Raw genomic sequence first — 7,982 nt, forward strand, 5'->3', positions numbered from 1 at the left:
CGCCCCCCACCTGCCCAAGGCTCTGGGAGGGAGTTTGGGTGGGGGAGGTCTGGAGTGCAGGCCCTAGGCTGGGGCAGGGGATTGGGGTGCAGGCTCTGGGAGGGAGTTTGGGTGGGGGAGGAGGTCTGGGGTGCAGGCCCTAGGCTGGGGCAGGGGATTGGGGTGCAGGCTCTGGGAGGGAGTTTGGGGATGGGAGGGGGTGCGGAGGTGAGGGGTGTGGCTGCAGATGAGGGGTTTGGGTGTGGGAGGGGCTCAGGGTGAGAGTAGGAGTGTAGGGGGTGAGGGCTCTGTCTGGGGCTGGGCATGAGGGGTTTGGGGTGTTGGAGGGGCTCAGGGTGAGAGTAGGGGTGTAGGGGGTGAGGGCTCTGTCTGGGGCTGGGCATGAGGGGTTTGTGATGTTGGAGGGGGCTCAGGGCTCAGGGTGAGAGTAGGGGTGTAGGGGGTGAGGGCTCTGTCTGGGGCTGGGCATGAGGGGTTTGGGGTGTTGGAGGGGCTCAGGGCTCAGGGTGAGAGTAGGGGTGTAGGGGGTGAGGGCTCTGTCTGGGGCTGGGCATGAGGGGTTTGGGGTGTTGGAGGGGCTCAGGGCTAGGGTAGAGGGTTAAGGATATGTGGGGGGTTGAAAGCTCTGGCTGGCGGTGTGGGCTCTGGGGTGGGGCAGGGCTGCGGATGAGTTTGGGGTGCAGGCAGGCTGCTCCTTGACAGGGGCCAGAGAGGAGGACTCCCCCCAGCCCTTTCCCTGCCGGTAGCAGTGAGCTCTGGGGGAGGAGCCCCCCTTTCCCGCCCCCCCGAGCAGCACACTCCCCCCGCACCACTGTCACTGCACGTGTCCTAGGGCCCCTCTCAGGCCCAGGAATCTCCCTCCCCTCCCCTGTGGTGGGTGCCGGGGGGAGCTGCATTCGCCTCCTCCCCTGCTGTTGCCCCTGCCTGTAGCCGCACTGGGGGCGAGGGATGGGGCTGCCCCTTGCCCAGCATGGGGCAGGAGCAGTGACTGCGGGCGGGGGGCCCCCTGTGCTGGTGGAGGGTCTGGCCGGAAAAGGGAAGGGTCTGAGGTGGAAGGGCAGGCTCAGTCCCTCCGCCCCGGCAGTGGAGATGGGGGCGGTGGGGACTAGGACCCTGCGGCAGCAGTTGCTGCAGGGAGGCAGCATGGAGCTGCAGGGCAGAGGCAGGGATGCTCTGCTCCAGGGCCCGGGGAGGTGTGTGGGGGCAGCAAGAGGCGGCTGGGGGAGGCGGCCGGTGGGGCCGGGGGACGACGACACCCAGCCCCAAATATTGGTGGAGCTGGGCAGCCTTCCCAGACGGAGCTCAGGCCATTAGGGTGGGCCTGGGCACACCCAGCACACCCCACACGCACGCCTACGGTTGTACCTACTGCAAAAGCAGTGACTCGCGAGATGGGTCCCTGACAAAGGAGGGGCGGGGTAGACAGGAGATGAATGGCATCACCCAATCCCACCGTGCTCAGGAGCCATCGGCCCATGGTTATGGTCTCCCTAGCACTGCAGAAGCGAGACAGCCTGTCTCTCTATAGAGGGGACAGGGATATGATGTTCACAACTGGAGCGATGCTCTTGAAACACAAATCAAATAGGCTGTCTAGTCAAACATGGGAAAGAACGGGCCATTTGGCTAAAATTAGACCCAGAAGGTCTTCTCCTGTGATTTGTGCCCCCTTTCTGGGGAAATACTGCTGCCTTGAAGGTTTGGAGGACTGAAGGAAATATCAATGGGGATAGCCCAGGGGCTATAAAAAATCTAATGTCTTGTCAGTTTCTCCGAGACCAGAAGACAAACAACAAACTGTAATTCCTTGGCTGGATCTCAGGAGCTATGCCAGGAGTTTTGTAACCGTGAGATTCTTCTCATTACTTCAGCTGAGGCCATGCCTGGACAAAGCATCTGTTATATGCAAGGCTGACTGTAAGGATGTCTTGGCCCCTAAACAGCCCTCTGTAACAATGGCCTTGAACTCCTCTCTGGAGGATTCTGGTAACTTATCCACACATTTAAACATACCATCCCAGTTCACAAAATCACACTTCAGTGTAAGCAGATGGCGGAACTATTTAGGCCCCTTTCTGATACCCCGGTGCTGCTGATGAGACCCCCCTGTGATGACAAACACAGGTTATTGGACAATGGGGACAGACAGGTAGAGGATGTCCTGGGCACCTTGGACCCTCCAGCGTTAGAACTAGGAGTGCAGGGGCCTACGCCAGTAGCCGAGGGACCCTCCAGGGAAGCCTCTCCATCCGTCACTCAAGAGGATGTTCCCCTTACTTCGGCAACAGAGATTCTCAATAGACGAGACAGGGTGATAAGACCAGTGAAACGGTTAACTTATGATGCACCTGGGGTGACTAGTGAGGAGCCAATACATTTAGCACACAGGCTTGTGGAAGCTAAAGTGGGCTTCCTGAGGCCCTTTGGAGGAAACCAATGAGTTGGTATAAAGGGAGTGTGATTTGTCGGGACGACAAAGTCTCGGCTGGGGGGAGGATGTAAGCAGTGTCAGGATGAGCTCCACCCTGACATCTGGTGGTGAGGTGTGGCAAGTTGTGGAAAAGAACTTCAGGGGCCGATCTCATTTGCATAGGCACACCCACCACGCCTAGAATGAGACCATAGCTGCCCAAATGGTCACTTTGGCTGCTGTGGGATCCCCAGTGTCTCTGTTATTGGGGCAGGAAGAATAAATTGCTATTACCCTGATTATGGGAACTGTGCTTGGAACTGTACGTGGCCTTTTGTTATGATGGAGGGATTCACCATCAACTAAGTAGCACTCGCTAGGCAAGGGTCATGGGTTCCAAAACTGTGTGAATAGAGAGAGGCTGGGGACAAGTATTAATACTTGGTGGCATGGGCCCCTTGGTGAGGGCCTTACATGCTAATTGCACTTCCTCCTCTCTCCACTGTGGAATGTCAGAACTAATTTTGATTTCATTTGAAGTCTAGTTATAGGCTGCTGAGCTCACTTTGGGCTGACAGTGCACCAGCACTGGGGCTTCCCTACTATAAGCTGAATTCACCTAAGAGCTGAAATCACTGAGTGTTGTGTTAAGTAGTGGGGGAGCCTGAAGATATATTGTGGAGCAGTTTGCGGGACGGCTGGTGAAGCAGTTCGACGTGGAGCAGTGTGTGGATGGCAGGAGCTGCTTGTGGGCCGTGGAGCTGAGTGAAGGAGTTCGTGGGGTGGCTGGCGGAGCGGAGCGCAGCTGAGCGAAGGAGTTCGTGGGGCGGCTGGCGGAGCGGAGCGCAGCTGAGCGAAGGAGTTCGTGGGGCGGCTGGCGGAGCGGAGCGCAGCTGAGCGAAGGAGTTCGTGGGGCGGCTGGCGGAGCGGAGCGCTGCTATGGAGCTATGGGGCGGTCAGCTTCAGATCACGTAAGGTGCCTCTTACCCCCGTCCCATTTCCACCCAGATTGGGAGGTAAAGCTCCGCCGATAAACTTTCGAACTCTGGGGCTGCCCTGACCAGGGACAGAGACTTTTGGGGCATTGGACTTTTGGGACTTTGGGTGATTTGGGGTTGCTGGACTCAAGAACCAAAGGGAAAGGGGCATGCCCCAATTTGCCTGGGGTGGGGTTGTTTTGCTCATGGCTTGTGTTATGAATCCTGTTGGTGGTGTTTCCCCAACATAATGCCACATTGTTTCTCTCTGTTATTAAAAGACTTTTGCTACACTCAGACTATGTGCTTGCGAGAGGGGAAGTATCGCCTCTTGGAGGCGCCCAGCGGGGGTGGTATATATTGGTCCCAGGTCACTGGGTGGGGGCTCGAGCCGGTTTGCATTGTGTTATTGGAATGGAACCCCTAGATATTGAACCCGGCCCTTGTTGCTGCCAACTCTGACGGGCAGAAGGGTTACATCAGCAACAGAGCTTGCTAGTTGGCAATAAGCATCTGCAAGGAGGAAGTCAAGTAGATCTTCCTCCTCATCAAATCAAGCCTTTTCAACTCTTTTTCTTTAGGCACAGACATTTTCCCCATCTCAGTCACTCATTTGCAGTCATCACAATCTGGGCATTCGGAACTGGATGAGAGATAAAACATCTGAAAACCTGCATGGGTATACAGTATCTTTTGTCGCCGCATTGTGCTGTGGGCATTCATGAAGCCAGGGGATTTAGCAGGCTCTCATACTACTTCATTGACAGGGAGGGTGACTCTCCCAGGAGCTGAGGGCTGGAGGATACCCATCAGTTATCAGCGTTTTCCTGAACAAACTCAGCTTTACTACCTAAGGCTGACATGCATCTGAGCGGATCCTGATACGATCTGAAATCCCGAGGTGCCAGAGAGGAGAACCGTGTCATCTGGTGACGAGGAGGAAGATGGAAGTGAGAGGAAGGGACTCCCTTTGTAGTATAACATCCGACAGCCCTCATGCAGTGGTGGAAACGGGGCCAGGAGGCCACCTCGGGCAGTGGATGGGAGGGGGAAGGAGGCCAGGGGTGTCTCTGTGAGGTGTGGGGGAGGTGGGAGATTCCCCATGGGGCAGTGCGGGAGGAGAAAGGGGGCGGGGGTGGCTCCCTGTGAGGTGGCGGGGAGGGGGCCTGAGGGATTCTCCATGGGGCAGCGGGGAAGGAGCCTCAGAGGAAGGATATCAAGTATCAGGGGTTAGCCGCGTTAGTCTGTATCCACAACAACAATAAGGTGCCACTGGACCCCTTGAAGACTGACCCATTTATTTGGGCATAAGCTTTGGTGGGTAAAAAACCTTGTTGTTTCAGAGGAAGGGGCGGGGGGGGTCTCCCTGTGCGGTGTGGGGGAGTGGGGAGGGGGCCAGGGAGGGGGGTCTCCCCGGGAGGTGGGGGGGGTGAGCGGTGCCCCCACGGGGCGGGCGGGAGGAGGGGGGGTCTCTCTGCGCGGTGTGGGGGAGAAGGCCGGGGGGGTCTCCCCGGGAGGTGGGGGGGAGTGGGGAGAGGGGTCTCCCCGGGAGGTGGGAGGGGGCCGGGGGGTCTCCCTGTGAGGTGGGGGGAGTGGGGAGGGGGCCAGGGAGAGGGGGGTCTCCCTGTGAGGTGGGGGGAGTGGGGAGGGGGCCAGGGAGAGGGGGGTCTCCCTGTGAGGTGGGGGGAGAGGGGACGGGGGTCTCCCCGGGAGGTGTGTGGGGGTGGGCGGTGCCCCCACAGGGCAGGCAGGAGGAGGGGGGTCTCTCTGCGCGGTGTGGGGGAGGAGGCCGGGGGGGTCTCCCCGGGAGGTGGGGGGGAGTGGGGAGAGGGGTCTCCCCGGGAGGTGGGGGGGGGGCCGGGGGGTCTCCCTGTGAGGTGGGGGGAGTGGGGAGGGGGCCAGGGAGAGGGGGGTCTCCCTGTGAGGTGGGGGGAGTGGGGAGGGGGCCAGGGAGAGGGGGGTCTCCCTGTGAGGTGGGGGGAGAGGGGACGGGGGTCTCCCCGGGAGGTGTGTGGGGGTGGGCGGTGCCCCCACAGGGCAGGCGGGAGGAGGGGGGTCTCTCTGCGCGGTGTGGGGGAGGAGGCCGGGGGGGGTCTCCCCGGGAGGTGGGGGGGAGTGGGGAGAGGGGTCTCCCCGGGAGGTGGGAGGGGGCCGGGGGGGGTCTCCCTGTGAGGTGGGGGGAGTGGGGAGGGGGCCAGGGAGGGGGGGTCTCCCTGTGAGGTGGGGGGAGTGGGGAGGGGGCCAGGGAGGGGGGGTCTCTCTGTGAGGTGGGGGGAGAGGGGAGGGGGGTCTCCCCGGGAGGTGGGGGGGTGAGCGGTGCCCCCACGGGGCGGGCGGGAGGAGGGGGGGTCTCTCTGCGCGGTGTGGGGGAGGAGGCCGGGGGGGGTCTCCCCGGGAGGTGGGAGGGGGCCGGGGGGGGTCTCCCTGTGAGGTGGGGGGAGTGGGGAGGGGGCCAGGGAGGGGGGGGTCTCCCTGTGAGGTGGGGGGAGAGGGGAGGGGGGTCTCCCCGGGAGGTGGGGGGGTGAGCGGTGCCCCCACGGGGCGGGAGGGAGGTCTCTCTGTGAGGTGGGGGGGAGTGGGGAGGGGGCCAGGGAGGGGGGGGGTCTCTCTGTGAGGTGGGGGGAGAGGGGAGGGGGGTCTCCCCGGGAGGTGGGAGGGGGCCGGGGGGGTCTCCCTGTGAGGTGGGGGGGAGAGGGGAGGGGGGTCTCCCCGGGAGATGTGGGGGGGTGGGCGGTGCCCCCACGGGGTGGGCGGGAGGAGGGGGGTCTCTCTGTGAGGTGGGGGGGAGTGGGGAGAGGGGTCTCCCCGGGAGGTGGGAGGGGGTCGGGGGGGTCTCCCTGTGAGGTGGGGGGAGTGGGGAGGGGGCCAGGGAGGGGGGGGTCTCTCTGTGAGGTGGGGGGAGAGGGGAGGGGAGTCTCCCCGGGAGGTGGGAGGGGTCCGGGGGGGTCTCCCTGTGAGGTGGGGGGGAGAGGGGAGGGGGGTCTCCCCGGGAGGTGGGGGGGTGAGTGGTGCCCCCACGGGGCGGGCGGGAGGAGGGGGGTCTCTCTGCGCGGTGTGGGGGAGGAGGCCGGGGGGGGTCTCCCCGGGAGGTGGGAGGGGGCCGGGGGGGTCTCCCTGTGAGGTGGGGGGAGTGGGGAGGGGGCCAGGGAGGGGGGGGTCTCCCTGTGAGGTGGGGGGAGAGGGGAGGGGGGTCTCCCCGGGAGGTGGGGGGGTGAGCGGTGCCCCCACGGGGCGGGAGGGAGGAGGGGGGTCTCTCTGTGAGGTGGGGGGGAGTGGGGAGGGGACCAGGGAGGGGGGGGGTCTCTCTGTGAGGTGGGGGGAGAGGGGAGGGGGGTCTCCCTGTGAGGTGGGGGGGGGCCGGGGGGGTCTCCCTGTGAGGTGGGGGGGAGAGGGGAGGGGGGCCAGGGAGGGGGGGTCTCCCTGTGAGGTGGGGGGAGAGGGGATGGGGGCCAGGGAGGGGGGGTCTCCCTGTGAGGTGGGGGGAGTGGGGAGGGGGCCAGGGAGAGGGGGGTCTCCCTGTGAGGTGGGGGGAGAGGGGACGGGGGTCTCCCCGGGAGGTGTGTGGGGGTGGGCGGTGCCCCCACTGGGCGGGCGGGAGGAGTGGGGTCTCTCTGCACGGTGTGGGGGAGGAGGCCGGGGGGGTCTCCCCGGGAGTGGGGAGAGGGGTCTCCCCGGGAGGTGGGAGTGGGGAGAGGGGTCTCCCTGTGAGGTGGGGGGAGAGGGGAGGGGGGAGGGGGGTCTCCCCGGGAGGTGGGAGGGGGCCGGGGGGGTCTCCCTGTGAGGTGGGGGGAGAGGGGAGGGGGGTCTCCCCAGGAGATGTGGGGGGGGTGAGCGGTGCTCCCACGGGGCGGGCGGGAGGGAGGAGGGGGGGGTCTCTCTGCGCGGTGTGGGGGAGGAGGCCGGGGGGGGTCTCCCCGGGAGGTGGGGGGAGTGGGGAGGGGGCCAGGGAGGGGGGGGTCTCCCTGTGAGGTGGGGGGAGTGGGGAGGGGGCCAGGGAGGGGGGGGTCTCCCTGTGAGGTGGGGGGATTGGGGAGGGGGCCAGGGAGGGGGGGGGTCTCCCTGTGAGGTGGGGGGGAGAGGGGAGGGGGGTCTCTCCGGGAGGTGGGGGGGCTAGGTGGGCGGTGCCCCCACGGGGCGGGCGGGAGGGAGGAGGGGGGGGGTCTCTCTGCGCGGTGTGGGGGAGGAGGCCGGGGGGGGGTCTCCCTGTGAGGTGGGGGGAGAGGGGAGAGGGGAGGGGGGTCTCCCCGGGAGGTGGGAGGGGGCCGGGGGGGGTCTCCCTGTGAGGTGGGGGGAGAGGGGAGAGGGGAGGGGGTCTCCCCGGGAGATGTGGGGGGGTGAGCGGTCCCCCACGGGGCGGGCGGGAGGGAGGAGGGGGGGGTCTCTCTGCGCGGTGTGGGGGAGGAGGCCGGGGGGGGTCTCCCCGGGAGGTGGGGGGAGTGGGGAGGGGGCCAGGGAGGGGGGGTCTCCCTGTGAGGTGGGGGGAGAGGGGAGGGGGGTCTCTCCGGGAGATGTGGGGGGATGGGGGGGAGAGGGGAGGGGGGTCTCCCGGGAGGTGGGAGGGGGCCGGGGGGTGGGGGGGAGAGGGGAGGGGGGTC

The sequence above is a fragment of the Lepidochelys kempii genome, chromosome 5 (genome assembly GCF_965140265.1).
Source record: "Lepidochelys kempii isolate rLepKem1 chromosome 5, rLepKem1.hap2, whole genome shotgun sequence".
Lineage (NCBI taxonomy): Eukaryota > Metazoa > Chordata > Testudines > Cheloniidae > Lepidochelys > Lepidochelys kempii.